This window comes from Prionailurus viverrinus, chromosome B4 (assembly GCF_022837055.1).
Source record: "Prionailurus viverrinus isolate Anna chromosome B4, UM_Priviv_1.0, whole genome shotgun sequence".
Classification (NCBI taxonomy): Eukaryota; Metazoa; Chordata; class Mammalia; order Carnivora; family Felidae; genus Prionailurus; species Prionailurus viverrinus.
This window is the reverse complement of record NC_062567.1, coordinates 75,247,484-75,264,519: the sequence shown is the minus strand read 5'-3', so window position 1 is coordinate 75,264,519 and position 17,036 is coordinate 75,247,484. Positions and strand designations below refer to the sequence as shown.

General features: G+C 38.1%; 1 pseudogene; it reads right to left on the bottom strand.

Annotated features, from left to right (window-relative positions):
* Nucleotides 1-7,047: 7,047 nt before the first annotated feature.
* LOC125170610 (cytoplasmic dynein 2 light intermediate chain 1-like) lies at nucleotides 7,048-16,466 on the bottom strand (annotated as a pseudogene).
* Nucleotides 16,467-17,036: the final 570 nt, after the last annotated feature.

The following is a 17,036-nucleotide window of genomic DNA, read 5'->3' as shown; positions in this document are numbered from 1 at the left end:
GCTCCATGTAGCTAGGTTGTGTTGGTATTCTGTGTTTTCTTAGATTCTGTATTTGTCTACTTGTCATCCATTAATCACAGGGCCAAACTAACAACCAGAGTTGTTTCTACCTCCCTGCCATCCAGAGCCCATACTCTGAGCTACATCCTTTATCAACTCACACACCAAGCCAGTATTCTCCTTGCCCTAAATCAACTCAGGTCCAGGTACCAGACAACGAGGAATGGCCCTTCTATCCCCAAGCCCATCAGAATTATTCAAACTAGCTAATCCAATGTTGCTTCCCCTGCTCTGCCTTGACTTTCCCATAGAAAACACAATAAAGGCTCTGGGCCATGCTTTCTCATCACTCTCTCCTCCTGACCAAACCCGGTGCTTCCCCCGCAGCCCTGTGTGTGGTGTGGCATCCCTCCACTTAGGAAGTGTTAATAAATTCTTCTTTTAATGGCATTTACATCTCCGTGTTGTCAGTCACCTTTATAGATTAAAACCTAGACACAAATCAGTTGGATACCGTCATTATCATCACCACCAGACACAAAGAACTAGAACCCAGGCTAATCCTAAATGCTGCCTTACACCACTGCTTATAAAAACCTACCCTCTCTAGAAGATGGCAAACTCCTTTGAAGGCTTAAACAAGATCTTCTCTCGTATCATCTATTCACCAAATTTAATGCTATGTACACAGCAGTCACTTGATAAGCTGAGTGTTACAGATATCTGCGTGAACCTATGCTTAACTGCTTAACACACACACACACACACACACAAATACACACGCACAGATGAATCAATTCAGGAATAATTATAAATACTATACATACATGGGTTGGTTATACACATGTGTATTTCCTAGCTCTATCCTCTGAGAGGACCTACTAGTGATTCACACACCCTATCAGATCTCGCTTTCTCCAGTGAAAAGAACCAGCCCTCCTTTCTAAGATGCCGATTCTAGAGTAAGGACAGGGAAACTATAAGATGGGCCCGGAATCTCTTCTAGTTCCAGAAAGTAAGGAAGTGCTCAAGTAACAGAAGAATGAGGGCGTGTCAAAGGGACAGAAGCCAATCTGGAACAGACCCCAGTGGCCAAAACTGGACCAATTTGAGCAACCAAATACACAGCATGATTATAACCCAAAACATATACTAAATACGTGAGTCCGTGCTGATATAAATTAATGACAATAAAAAACAGGGGAAAAGGAATAAATCTTCCTTTACAGAAGAATTCCAAATAATGTATGTAGATACTACCTTCTCCAGGAAGTGGAGCTTAATTCTCATCCCTCCTCCCCCAAGTGCGGGCTGGACTTAGTGACTAATTTCCAAGGAATACAGTATGGAAAAACAGTCGCTTTATAGTGGAAAAACCTGGCAAACATTACCTTAACCAAATGACTATGGTTAACATCACCAGTGGTAAGTCACGTTAATACCATATACTGCCGATAGGATGTGATAAAGAGCACACTTCACCTTTACAGTATTCTTCAAAACCCATAACCTTAAGTCTAATCCTAAAACTCCAGACAAACCCAAACTGAGGGATAAAATAGCTCACCAGTTACTCCTCAAAACTGCCAATGTCATACTAAACAAGGGAAGTCTGAGAAACTGAGGGAACCAGAGACTAAGAAGACATAATGACTGAATACAATGTGATATGTTGGACTAGATCTTGCAAGAGAAAAAGGACGTTAATATAAAAACTGGTGAAATCCGGGGGCACTTGGGTGGCTCAGTTGGTTAAGCACCTGACTCTTGATTTTGGTTCAGGTTATGATCTCACAGTTCATGGGACTGAGCCTTGCATTGGGCTCTGCGCTGACAGAGCACAGCCTGCTTGGGAGTCTCTTTGCCTCTCCCCCACTTACCGGTGCTTTTTCTCTCTCTCTCAAAATAAGTAAATAATCACTTTTTTCAAAAAATTAAAAAATAAAAACTGTTAAAATCCAAAGAAGGTCCAGAATTTCACAATGATGCACCAGGCTTGGTTTCTTAGTTTTTTGATAATTATACCATGGTAATGTAAGGTGTTAACATTAGGGGAAACTGAGTAAGGCATATACAGAACTTTCTGTATTTGCAACTTTTTTGTGAATCTAAAATTATTCCAAAATAAAAAGTTGATTTTTTAATAATATAATGCTGGTTTAAGGTCAAACTAGTGTGAAAACTAATTAATACTTTATCTGCAAAATTTCTGTGTGACAAAAGTATAGGATCACAGTATTAGGCACATCTGTTACAGAGAGGGAATAAAGTGCACTTGACCTACTATCTATTGTAAACTAAATTTGTTGTAATAATACTTCTGTTGATGAAGATAATGCATTCTCCTGGCACATTCCTGGTCAGATGCTTCTTTACCAGAGGTAGAATCCATAAAATACAGAACTACATGCTCTTTCTTTGATGAGGACTTCTTCCTTCCTTTCCATGCCTTCAGATGAGATTAACTGGGCTTCTCAGGCCTACATAGCAGAACTCTGGCCTCTCTTGGGACTCTCACCTTGTCTGGTCTGGACACTGGCCAGCCTTTAAAATGCCAAGGGCCATGGCTAAGACTCTGTCCCTTCCTTCTTACTTGCGATTGGCTCTGACATAGAACGAAAGAGATCTGAACCACCCCAGTATCTCCACTTCCAGATTAAATTATTCCAGAAGCAACACTGTGTATATGAACTCATAACAGCAATGTCCCACTCTATAGCCAAATAACTGCACAGGCTCTTCATAAGATATCAGCCCTGGTGAGTAACACCTGACACTCATACTATTACTATCAGTGTTTTGAGAATGCACTATCTAAAAGAGGTCATCAACACAATGCACTTTGTATTCCTGAATGGAAATCAGCACTACATGTTTAAGGTAATGATGTAAAATTCTAAGAATTCAGGGCACCTGGGTGGCCCAGTCAGTTAAGCAATCAGTTTTTGGTTTCAGCTCAGGTCATGATCTCACGGTTTGTGGGTTCGAGCCCCTGAGTCAGGCTCCATGCTAAAAGCACAGAGCTTGCCTGGAGTTCTCTCTCTCTCTCTCTCTCTCTCTCTGCCCCTCCCCTGTGCACACAGGAGCTCTCTCTCTGTCTCAAAGTAAATAAATAAACTTTAAAAAAAAGAAAGAAAAAAGACACATTAGTAAATAAAATAAAATTCTAAGAATTAATTGGCTGCCCTCTGGGAAAGATGTATACTGGCTCTGATCTCTAATCCAAATTCAGAAAATAGCATTCAAAAGGGAATTTCTAGACCCAAAGACATATGATCAGTTTATAGTTGGCAAGGGCCACACTTGCTTAACTTGCTTTATATGCTAAACAGAGGTCACAGAACTTTATGAAGATAAAAAGTAAAAGATACAGCATTTAAGCAATAAAAAGTTTCTTGACAGTCTTTCCTCTGTCACATTACTCTATGAAACCACAATGTGAGATAAGACCAAGGATATCGTGTGTGAGTCCCTTCTTAGTATCTTCCAGTAAGCCTGCTAGTCATTATAAGAACCATCGACTTTTCCTTCCCAGTCTGCCCCATAGTGGTGTCTGATCATAGAGAGTGGGTTTTTTGTTTTTTCTTTTTTTTTTTTTATTTTACTGATATGGAACAGATTCAGAAGGCAAATCAAACACAAAATTCCAACAATATTCTATGTAATAATTGCTTTACTGTATTAAAGTGCATGGTCTCCCAAGATAACTGTTTTTGCTTTGTATTTTCTACTGCATTGTATTTCTTCAAATAATGAATACATGCTCATCCTTATCTCTCAGATAATATGAGGTTAAATACCTAAAAAATTAAAATAAGGTGACTATTTGAAGAGCCACCCAAACCAGTTTTATTGCTTAATAATTTACCCAAGTAGGGTCCCCACTTGGAAAGAACACACCATTCATTCCCTTTAAAAATTCTTTTTTTTTTCATATTAATGTTCTAGCTAATTTTATTATTTACTGAAATTAATTGAAGCAGATACTAACACAATTAAAGCTAAGTAAACATGAAAAATTTTAAGTATCTCATTGATCTGATTTTTAGTCTTACATACAAAGTCACAAAGACTGTTATTAGGAAAATGCTACACCTTAAACCCTTGTTTTCAAACCAACACCATAAACCATTAAAAAAACAAACCCTGGGGTGCCTGGGTGGCTCAGTTGGTTGAACGTCCAATTCTTGGTTTCAGTTCAGGTTGTGATCCCAGGGTTGTAGGATCAAGCCTCACACTGGGCTCAGAACTGATCATGGAGCCTGCTTAAGATTCTCTTCTCTCCCTCTGCCCCTCTCCCCTGTTCACATGCACACACTCCCTCTAAACAAACAAACAAACAAACAAACAAACAGACCCTAACTGATGACACTTTGGTCCCCATGATATTAACTGTGTCTCCAAGACCGCTTCTTCCATAAAACTTTCATATCACATAGGCTGATCTAGAGATCAGAAAAAAATGATCATTGTATTTGTATGGTTTCTGTTCCCCCATAAATATAGTAAATGACAGCAGCCTGCTCCATGGACATAGATAGGCATGGTTGTGCAGGTGGAAATACATGGTGGACAAAATGTTCCTCAAAAGAAAGGCCTGAATTCAAACCAACATGCGAGGATTAGGAACTGACTAATCATAGGCCATCCAAGTCCTCTTGACTGTCATATTTATTTTTCCTTTTGGCTGTTTACTAAATAGTCATCTTACACTATTTTCTCTACAGCTTGTTGGCACATCTCTTAATAGAAATAGAAGGAGGAAATAAGGTAAATGCCAATTAATCTGCTTTCTTTTGCTCCCCACACGATTTTGGTAAATTACCTGGCAGAACCAGAGTTAGATGTTAACCAGAATTAGAAAATTTAAAGTTAAGATTATATGAAGGCTTCTATTACCTATTCTAATATGCCTCTACTCACCAAAGCTTAAAGAGTTGATGGGTTATTTGCAGTAGCATGAAATAAGACACCAGCATGCTATTAAAAATTTGGCAATTTTAAATGGACATACATACTCTTTACTCCTAGGTACTGTTTCACATATGTAAAATGTGTGTACAAGGATATACAATGCAACTTTTCTATAATAACAAAAGGACTGAAATCAATAGAGTATTTATTTACTAAATAAATGTACATTTATGGATGCAATAACACCCACTAATAAATGACTTAGTGATAAATCGTATTATATTCACTCAACAGTATTCTTCACTACTGCTAAAAATAATGAGGCCTTCTACAGACACTGCTATGGTCTCCAGGACATATCAAGTGAGAAAGCCAGGCATGGAGCAGTGTGTACAGAACATTTGTTAATATATGCACGCTTATTCCCACTTTATGTTTGGTAATGTGTGGAATATCTCTGCAAGGATACAAAAGAAGCTGGTCACTGGGTGTCTCCAGGGGAAGGAACTGGTGGCTAGAGTAAGTGAAGGAAACTTAACCTCTCTCTCTTTGTTCCCCTGCAAATACATTATCTACTCAAATTTTTTTTTTTTAATTTTAAAATTAAAAAGATGGGGGAGAGAGCATACCACGCCCAAAATGCTGCAGTCTTACCCTGAGGCACCTCCTCCACCAGGGACCGTGAGGCCTGTTCACCCAGTCATTTGATCTTTTGGGACTGATAACCCTCCTTGAAGCCACCACCTTTCTCACCTCATCTCAGCATGTATTTAATAAATAAGCCAAATTTCTGGTTCCAGTTAAGATGGAATAAAAGTCCATTCCACCCTCTCTCTCCCACTGAACTCAACTAAAATCCCTAGATACAGCTACTCCATGCTTTGTCTGAGGATTTAAAAGTCACTGATCGCCAGAGGACTGGGAAAAGAAACCAAAACTCAAAGTATCATGAAATCAACAGAGAGTTTTCCTTTTTTCTTCTTCTGGGACTTCCTGGACTGAACTCAAAGGCAGCCCCAACCCAGAACTGTATACCAGGTGCAGAAAGAAAGAGCTCCAAGACCTCCGTTTTTGGTGCAAAAAACCAAACAAACAAAACAAAACAAAACAAAACAACAACAACAACAACAACAACAACAACAGGAAAGGGAGCCCCTAAAGGTCAAAAGAAATAGAGGAAATCCCGATTTTGTTCCTCTCTTTTGTTTGCTCCTGCTTTACCCCAAAACAAATAGGCAGTGATGGCAATGACAACAGCAGCCGAATAGGAAAAGCTTTTCTCTGACCAGAGAAACTGCAATCCCCAGAGCAAAGAGGCCATCTCCATTCTCTTGTTTTCTTTCTCTACCCCCTTGCCATTTGGTTCTCAAGGAAATGTAGTTCCAGGAAGTTCAAAGCAGAGCAGAAAGCTAAAGTTTCAGTTTTTTAGAGAGAGGAGCGAAAAGGAGAATGCTTTGGGTCTGGAAAGTTTGAGAGAACAGGAAGAGGAGGGAGCTCAATAAGGCTGGATGTGAACTCCAGGGCTCATCCCTAAGCTGCACATGGCATGTATCTGACCCTAAACACATACCAAAGGCTTTGACAACTCATCTATTAATAAATGGTATACGACTGCCCAGGTCTGAGAATGGCCACTGACTGGTACCCACATGGAACAGACACAAATAGCACTGCAAATACTTTGAAGATTGGACAGATACTGAACACCAGCCCATAGAAGACAGGTAAGTACTTATAGCCTGAACCTAACAAGACTGGTGGACTGCTCAAACAAGCAAACAGAAACATTCTCTATAAAATTTACACAAGACTCAAAGTCTCACAACATAATATTCAAAATATCCAAGATACAAATCCAAACTGATATAAAAAAATCTGAACATCTCACACAAGGGAAAAGACAATGAACAGACACCAACCCCAACCTATAAAATTATCAAAGACTTTAAAGCAGCTATTATAATCATACACCAGGAAATAAAGGCAAACACTCTTGAAGTAAATGGAAACATAATCTCAACGAAGGAATAGAACATACACACACACACACACACACACACACACACACAGGAACCAAATTGGGGGGAAAAATTTTTTTGTTTGTTTTACAGTTTTGTTTTCACTGAGGTTTTATTAAATTGCTATAATTTTCCAGTGAACAAGTTCATCTACATCAATTGAATTTCCAATCACACATAAGAATCTAAGGAAGTTGTCTGTGATGTTATTATCTTTAACTACGTATGGAACTAAGAATTCCAGGAATAATTCCACCAGCAACTCACTGGATGGTCCTTCTGCATATTACTCCATATTTTCTGTCTCATTTCAGAAGCTGCTTTAGAATTTGTCTTCCTCGGTTTCATTATCACTTTATCTACGTGGCTTTTTGTGGCTTGCAACACATTTTCCGTGGTGGGCCAAAGGTCATTAGGTTTTGAAAGATCCAAAACAAGAACAATAGAAAACGTCCATAAAGTGTCACTTGTGATGAGTATGCTGCTTAAGTCCTATAAGGAGGTTCCTCCACCTAGTTTCCAAAAGTGAGCAATATCTTTTGGTATATTATTCCCTTTTACTTTTCTTCCATATGTATATTCCAAAGCTAAGGTTGGTTTTAGTGGCTCATCCCTGTCAAGCCACCTCAGAATAATAGTAGCCTTTCCCTGGGTATCATGGCTTGACCACCCTACTGTTGTGGGCTCAGCATTGGGACCAGCCTAAAATCAGGAGACCCATGAGCTCCAAGGTGGGCCGGATTTTCAGGAAAAAATTATTTATTTTGAGAGAGAGAGAGCAAGTGTACATGAGCAGGGTAGGGGCAGAGAGAGAGAAAGAGAGAGAATCCCAAGCAGGCTCCATGCCATCAGCATGGAGCCCAACATGGGGCTTGATCTCACAAACTGTGAGATCATGACCTGAGCTGAAATCAAGAGTTGAACACTAAACCAACTGAGCCACCCAGGTACCCCCAAATAGAACATTTTAAATTAGAAAATACAATAACAGAAATTTTAAAATCTGCTGGGTGGGATCAAAAGTGGAATTAAGATGACAGAAGAGTCAGTGAACTTGAAGATGGAACCCACAAAAATTATCCAAGCTGAACAATACAGAAGACCTAACACTTAATCATCAAAGGCCCATAGGGAAAGGAGAAAGAGTGTGGTCCAGGAAAAATATTTGAAGAAATAATAGCCAAAAACTTCCCGAAGTTGGTAAAAGACATAAACTACATTCAAGAAACTCAGTGCATGGCAAATAGGATAAACTTAAAGACATTCTTGCCCGGTGAAAACTAAAACAAAGAAAAAAAATCTTGAAAATAATCATAAAAATTATGCATTACTTATACAGAAACAATAATGCGAATGATTCTGGATGTGTCATGGAGGACAGAAGGCAATGGAACAAGATTTTTAAGTGCTGGGAAAAAACAACTGTCAACCTAAAATTTTATATCCAGGGAAAATAGCCTTCAAAAATGATGAAGGAATGAATTCTCACATGAAGAAAACCAACAGAAGACATTACCAGCACATCTGCCAAAAGAAAGGCTAAGGGGAATTCTTCAGGAAGGGAAATGATACTTAAGGAGAACTTAGAATTTCCGGAATGCATTAAAACAGAAATGATAAATATCTGAGTAAATGTCATAGACATTTTTACTCCTCTTTAGTTCTTTAAAATATAAATGTGGTAAAAAGCAAAAATTAAACAATGTCTGATGGTGCTTTCAATGAATGTAGATGTAATACATATGACAATTACAACATAAAAGGAAGAGGGTAAAGAGGTAAATCTAATGGTGCTAAAGTTTCTACATTCCACTGTAAGTAGTTAATACCTATTCTAAGTAGAATGAATAAGTATGTATATTGTAATCCTCAGTCAAAACTAAAATAACTATACAAGATAGTAAAAAAACTTAATAAGTAAACTAAAATAGAGTACTAAAAAAATATTCAAATAATCCAAAAGAACAGAAGGGAAGTAAATACAAAACAGAAGGAGCAAACAAAATAAATAATAAAATGGCAGACTTGAATCGAAAGCAATAATTATGTTAAATGCAAATGGTCTAAACACATCAATTAGAAGAGAGATTGTCAGGGGCACCTGGGTGGCTCAGTTGGTTAAGCATCCAACTCTTGGTTTTGGCTCAGGTCATGATCTCACAGTTCATTAGTTTGAGTACCATGTCGTGCTCTGTGCTGGCAGTGCAGAGCCTGCTTGGGATTCTCTCTCTCCCTCTCTCTCTGCCCTCCCTCATGCTCTCTTTCTCTCTCAAAAAAAGAAAAAGGATGCTAAATGCAATATGAATTGGATTATGGGAACAGAAAAGGGACATTACTAGAAAATCTGGTGAAATCCAAATAAAATCCTGAGGTTACTTAATAGAGTACTAATACTAATGCTAATTTCTCAGTTTTGATAAATGTACTAAGGCTATATAAGAGGTTAATATTAGGGAAAGCTAAGTGAAGGACACATAGGAACTCTGTACTACTTTTGAAACTCTTTTAATAATTTGAAATTATTTCAAAATCAAAAAATGTTTAAGAGAGGAAAATATATACATGAAAATATGATCAACAGGAATCTGGAGTGGCTATATTAATATCAGACAAAGTGGACTTCAAAGCAAGGAAAATCACCAGGAACGAAAGAACATGAAATAATGATAAAAGGGCAATTCACTAAATGTATATACACCCAACAAAAGAGACTCAAAATATATGAAACAAAACTTGACAGAACTAAGGGAAGAAATGGACAGATCTACAATTACAGTTGGAGATTTGAATCTTCCTTTCTCAGTAATCAACCGGACAACTAAATAAAAACCAATCAAGGATATCAAAACATAAAGTTGTATACCTTAAATATACACAATTCCTATTGGTCAATTATACTTCAAAAAACTAAAAAAAATAAAAAGGTAGAATATAATGTTTCAATTAAATAATCAAATCACCATTTTAGAAAAAGAGAGAGAGGAGGAAAAAAATTAAGGATACAGAAGAAATGAACAGCACCATCAATCAATTGATATAATTGACATTTATAGAACATTCCACCAAACAACAGCAGAATATACATTCTTTTCAAGTGCACATGGAACATTCACCAAGATAGACCATATCTTGGCTGGTAAAACAAATCTCAACAGTTGTAAAAGTACTGAAATCATACAAAGTATGTTCTCTGACAATAATGGAATTAAACTAGAAATCAATGAATGAAAGACTCTGGACTACCTCACATCAACACACTTCCAAATAATTGCTCAAAAAGGAAGTCTCAAGGGAAATAAAATTTCAACATACCAAAATTTGTAAAATATAGTCACAGCAGTGTTTACAGAGAAATTAGGGAAATTTATAGTATTAAAAACTTCTATTAGAAAAGAAAGTCTCGGGGCGCCTGGGTGGCGCAGTCGGCTAAGCGTCCGACTTCAGCCAGGTCACGATCTCGCGGTCCGGGAGTTCGAGCCCTGCGTCAGGCTCTGGGCTGATGGCTCAGAGCCTGGAGCCTGTTTCCGATTCTGTGTCTCCCTCTCTCTCTGCCCCTCCCCCGTTCATGCTCTGTCTCTCTCTGTCCCCCCAAAAATAAATAAACGTTGAAAAAAAAAAAAAGAAAGAAAAGAAAGTCTCAAACAATCTAAACTTCCATCTTAAAAAAAAAACAAAAACAAAAACAAAAAACAGAAGAGGGGTGGCCAGGTGGCTCAGTCAGTTAAGTGTCCGACTTTTGATTTTGGCTCAGGTCTTGATCTCATGTGAGATCAAGCCCCGGGTCGGGCTCTGCATTGGGCATGGAGCCTGCTTGGGATTCTCTCTCTCCCTCTCTCTGCCACACCACCCCTTGCACTCTCTCTTTCTCAAAACAAAAACAAAAACAAAAAACAAAACAAAAAAACTTATAAACAAACACAGAAGAGTAAATTAAAGCATACAGAAAGAAGAAAAGAAATATAAGAAAAACAATATAAACAGAAAACAATGTAAAGAAAAACAGTGGAGAAAAATCGATAAAATTAAAAGCTGGTTTTCTGGGGGCGCCTGGGTGGTTCAGTTGGTTAAGTGTCCAACTTTGGCTCAGTTCATGATCTCACAGATCATGAGTTCAAGCCCCTCATCAGGCTCTGTGCTGACAGCTCAGAGCCTGGAGCCTACTTCAGATTCTGTGTCTCCCTCTGTCTCTGCCCCTCCTCAACTTGCACATGCTCATGAACACACACACTCTCTCTCTCTCTCTCAAAAATAAACATTTTTTTAAAAAGCTGGTCCTTTGAACAGGTGGATAAAATTGATAAGCCTCTACTCAAAGAAAAAAAGAATGAATACACAAAATTATCAGTATCAGGAAGGAAAGAAAGAATATCACTATAGACCCCCACACATTAAAAGGATAATAAGGGGGGTGCCTGGGTGGTTCAGTCAGTTGTGCATCTGACTTCGGCACAGGTCATGATCTCGAGGTTTGTGAGTTCGAGCCCTGCTTCGGGCTTTGTGCTGATAGCTGGGAGCCTAGAGCCTAATCCGGATTCTGTGTCTCCCTCTCTCTCTGCCCCTCCCCCACTTGTGCTCTGTCTCTGTCTCTCAAAAATGAATAAATGTAAAAAAAAATTTTTTTAAAGGGTAACAAGGGAACAGTACATGGAATGTACATTAATTTCACCGACTTATATGAAATGAAACAATTCTTTCAAAGTCGCAAAGTATCAAAATTCACCCCAAAAGAAATATACAACCTGAGTTGTCTTATATCTAATAAAGAAATCTAGGGGCACCTGGGTGGCTCAGTCGGTTAAGCATCCGACTTCGGCTCAGGTCATGATCTCATGGTTCATGAGTTCAAGCCCTGCATTGGGCTCTGGACTGATAGTTCAGGGTCTGGGGCCTGCTTCAGATTCTGTGTCTCCCTCTCTCTGCCCCTCCCCGCACACTGTCTCTCTCTCAAGTAAATAAACATTAAAAAAATTAAAAAAAAAAAAAGAAATCTAATTTGCAGATAAAACCTTCACACACAAAAAATCCTAGGCACAAATGCCTTCACTAGAGAATCCTACCAAATACTTAAGAGAAGGAATTCTACACATTCTATTCCAAAAAATATCAACAGAAATACTTTCTAACTTATTTTGCAAGACCAGCATTATCCTGATACCAAAAACTAGACAAAGACAGCACAAGAAAAAAACAAAACTACAGACTGATAATATCCTCATGAACACAGATGTAAAACTCAACAAATTAGCAAATCAACATTATAGAAGAGTACCTCATCACAACCAAGTGATGTTTACCCTAAGAATGCAAGGCTGGTTCAATATTAAAAATCAATCAGTGTAATCTATTACATTAACAGATTAAAGAAGAAAAAAAAATCCTATGATCATATCAATTGATACAGAAAAAGCATTTGACAAAACTCAACATCCATTCCTGAAAAAACTCTCAGCAACTAGGAATAGAGGGGAACCAAGCCTTATAAAGAACACCTACAAAAACCAACAGCTACCATCATACTTAATGGTGAAAGACTAAATGCTTTTTCCCTAAGAACAGGAAGAAAGCATGAATATCTACTCTCACTACTCTCATTCAATATCCTACTGGCAGCCTGTAAAGTCTATAATAAGGGTGGAAGAGAGAAAGAAATAAAAAGCATATACATTAGAAAGGAAAAAATTAAGCTGTCACTATTCATAGATGACATAATTGTCTATATAAAAGTCCCCATAATCTCTAAAAAGGCTTCTAGGACTATTAAGTGAGTTTAACAAGGTTGTAGAATACAGATTCAACATAAAAAAGTCATCATATTTCTATACCCTAAGAATGAATTAGAAATTGAAGTCTAAAACAAAAACTTTAAAAATAGCTCAAAAAAAATATTTAAGAATAAATCTAACAAAATAATGTGCAAATCTGTATGCTCAAAACAATAAAATGCTGATTAATCAAATGCAACCTAAATAGATGAAGATATACATCATGTTCATTGATTGGAATATACGATATAGTTAAGGTATCAACTCTCAACTTATCTACAGATTTAATGCAGTTCCAATCAAAATGCAAGCAGGAGTTTTTGCAACATATAGACCAACTGACTCTAAAATTGATATGGAAAGACCAAAGGATTAGAATAGCCAAAGCAATTTTGAATATCAGGGTTTTTTTTTAATGTTTATTTATTTTTGAGACAGAGAGAGACAGAGCCTGAACAGGGGAGGGGCAGAGAGAGAGGGAGACACAGAATCGGAAGCAGTTTCCAGGCTCTGAGCCATCAGCACAGAGCCCGATGCGGGGCTCGAACTCACGGACCGCGAGATTGTGACCTGAGCTGAAGTCGGACGCTTAACCGACTGAGCCACCCAGGTGCCCCTGCCAAAGCAATTTTGAAAAAAAGAATAAGAAAGCTAGAAAGCTCACACCACACAATTGTCAGTCTTGCTATAAAGCTACAGTAGTCAGTTGGTATCAGCGAAAGGGACAGACACATAAATCAATGGAACAGAATAGAGAGTCTAGAAAAAGACCCACACAAATATAGCCAATTGACTTTTGACAAGGGTGCAAAACAAATTCAATGGAAAAAGAATAGTCTTTCCAATAGCAATGGTGCGGGAATAACCGCACATCTATCTGCAAAAAGTAAATAAAAATGAACCTGGGTCTAAATTTCATACCTTCTACAAAAATTAACTCATATGGATCATAGACCTAAATGAAAAACGGGAAACTATAAAACTTTTAGAAGAAAGCAAAGAACATCTTTGTGTCATATATAAGAATTCTTATGTATGATCTCAAAAACACGATCCATAAAAGAAATAGACAAATTAGACTTAAAATTGAAAACTGTAGCTCTATAAAAGACACTGTTAAGAGAAGAAAAAGAAAAGCTACAAACTAGGAGAAAATATATCCAGGTAATTTATCCGATAAAAGACTTTCTATCCAGGATAGAAGTAATTTTTTTAAACTCTCAAAACACAGCAAGAAAATAAATAATCCAATTTGTTTAAATGTGCAAAATATCTGAACAGATGCTTCACCAAAGACGCCAAGTGCAAATGAGGACCTGGAGTAAATGAACTTTCACACATTGCTGGTGGGAATACAAAATGGTATAACCACTCTACAAAATATAGTTTCATAGTTTCTTCTAAAGGTAAACACACACTCACTATATTACCTAGCAATCTCACTCTTAGAGATATCTTTGAGAAATATGAATTTGGGTTCAAAAACCTATACACGAATGTTTACAGCAGCACTATTCACAATTGCTTGGAATTGGACACATCTCAAATCAAACACCGGTCATCAAATGAGTGGATAAACAAACTGTCACATAACCTACAGTAGGCTACTACTTAGCAATGAAAAAGAATGAACTATTGATACACACAATATGGACAAATCTCCAAGGCACCATGTTAAGTGGAAGAAGCCAGTCTCAAAAGGCTATGTACTGTAGTAGGTAGGATTCCATTTACATGACATTCCAGAAAAGGCAAAACCCTAGGAATGGGGAACCAATCAGTGGCTGGTAAGGATTATGGGTTAAGGAGAGTGTGACTACAAAGGGACAGCAGTGGGGAGACTTTCTGAGGTGATGGAACTGTTCAGTAGGCTGAATGCGGAGGTGGTTACATATATGAATCCAGACATGTGTTAAAACTCACAGAACTATATACCAAATTTGTTTCAACTGTACTTCTTGTAAACTTTAAAAATAACAATAGAAGAAAAAAATAACTAAAGCTGTTAAAAATGTTAAAAGGAAAAAATTATATTTGCTATACGTGAGCAAGAACCTCAAAAACTTTTCAAATACTAGTTTAAGTTTATTTATTTATTTTGAGAGAGAGCGAGCGAGCAAGGGAAAGGCAGAGAAAGAGACAGAAAAAGAGAGAGAATCCCAAGCAGGCTCTGCACGGTCAGTGAGGGGCCCGGTGGAGGGCTTGAACACACAGACCACGAGATCATGACGTGAGCCAAAATCAAGAGTTGGATGTTTAACTGACTAAGCCACCCTGGTGCCCCAATATTAGTTCTATGGGACTTATTCTTGTGAAGGAAACAGGACCCTATTTGGTGACAGTACCCTAAGAGGAACACGTTTCCAAATAGGAAAAAAAGAACCCTGTTCATCCCAGGAGCACAGTGTATTAGTCCAAAGCCACAACTAGATCACAAGGGTTCTGGTACCTAAATTTTATACATGAAAACATCAGAGATACCCTCTTGCCCAAAATGTAGACTAGTACCCATACTCTGACCTCTACAGATCCACAGATTTTTATAATAACCACCAAAAGTTGGCAGTCAGTTCCCACAAATAAGAGTTCTTACTAGGTTCTGTGAGTAAACCATGGAAGGAAAAACAAACAAACAAACAAACAAACAAACAAACCTGGAAAGGCCATGACAAGTCAACACCTATAAACAGAAGCAGTACCTAAAAGGAGCTGATGGGTCTGCAATCCTGGCTAGAAAAGTGGCACTGCTTTCTGAGGAGGATTTTTTTTTCTTGAGATTCTGCAACGGATTGCACTGAGTGATAAATATATTGCTCTTAAAAAACAAACAAAAACCTTCTCTCTGAGCACTATCCTGAGCAAAGCTAGGGCTCCAGAGCAGAGTTCAAGCAGGCACAGAAGTCACACTCCCCCAGAGGACCGCTAGGCCTCACCACTGGAAAGCCGGAAGGCAGCCAGATAAGGAGTGGGAGGTGAAGTTGTGGCAGCTCCCACAACCCACAGGGGACAGTACAAACCGAAGACTTACTAATGGTCAGGAAGGAGCATGTGGCTAGGAACAAAACCTAGCAGCCCCCAAAGGTCAGGCTGGATGTAGTCTAATTAAAATGAAAGATGGAAAACACTCGGATCTAATTAATAACATGTCTTCGATATCCATACATAACACAAAATGTACTTATTTTCTTTGACCTATAAAACTTTCCAGCAATTTCTAATGCCAAGAGTCTATATTAAGATCTCAAAATGAAAGAGGTCTTACCCGTCTGCACTCATGGCTGAACTTTTCTTATGAGTGAGGGGGAAAAAAAGCTTATAAGGTAAGTGAAATAGTCACATGGTTGTTTACTTTGCTTCCCACTACACTTAATCACTCGTTTTGTGCCTTTCTTGGGTCTTACATACCCCTCCACTTCCTTTTCTAGAGATGTGGAAGAACTATTACAAAAGAAAGTGAAATAAAATAAAAATCTGTAAATTTACCAACACATTACTTGCTCTACAACAGCTAGATTAATAAAACAGGTTGCCAGCATTCAGTGAAGAGGTCTTTATGGACTTTCCTCATCCCGGACTGGCTTTTGTTTAACTTAATCACTTGCTTTGAGCAGTCAAACCAGGAAACAGGTACTAACTTACACTGTGATTGCACAGGGAACCTCCTGATGGGATTACTTACTGTAAGGATGCTTTGCATCCCTAAAAAGAGGGCTAACTGTACTAACATCATGTACATGAACTCTGTCTGCTCTACTGGTTCCACACAAACCATGGGGACTTCTGCCAACTGTCTGAGTGCAAACTGTGGCAAATGTTAATGGAATTTGCAAGAACTCAGTAATTGTAGTGGCGAGAAGGAAAATAATATTAACAAATTAAATGAAAAATTTTATTGCATTAAATTGCTTTCCTCTTACATGTATGCCGTTATTTTCCATGCACATATTCTAATGTTCCAATCACCCTTTGTTTTTTTCTTATTCAAAGATCTTTGCTGAATACGAAAGGCTAGAACAGAACCTAAGGTTCCTGAGCACATCCTTTGCTCTGAAGTTGCATGGTAGGGCCCACTGGCCACTGTCTGGTACCCTAGATACACCAACGACGTTTCTGCAAGTCAAGTCTGACATTTTGTATCCACAGCCCAAGATTCAATACCTGAAATAAAAAGAAACACCACTGGCTGGTAAAGTCTCTTTCCCTCTGCTTTCACCTATTAGAATCCTTTCAGTTGCAACCTTTAATTAAGCCTGCAGTTTCAAATGGTTTTCATGAAGCACACAGAACATAAGCAAATGATCAAAGAAAAAAAGCCACTGAGTTTCAGTAAGGATAAAACAGC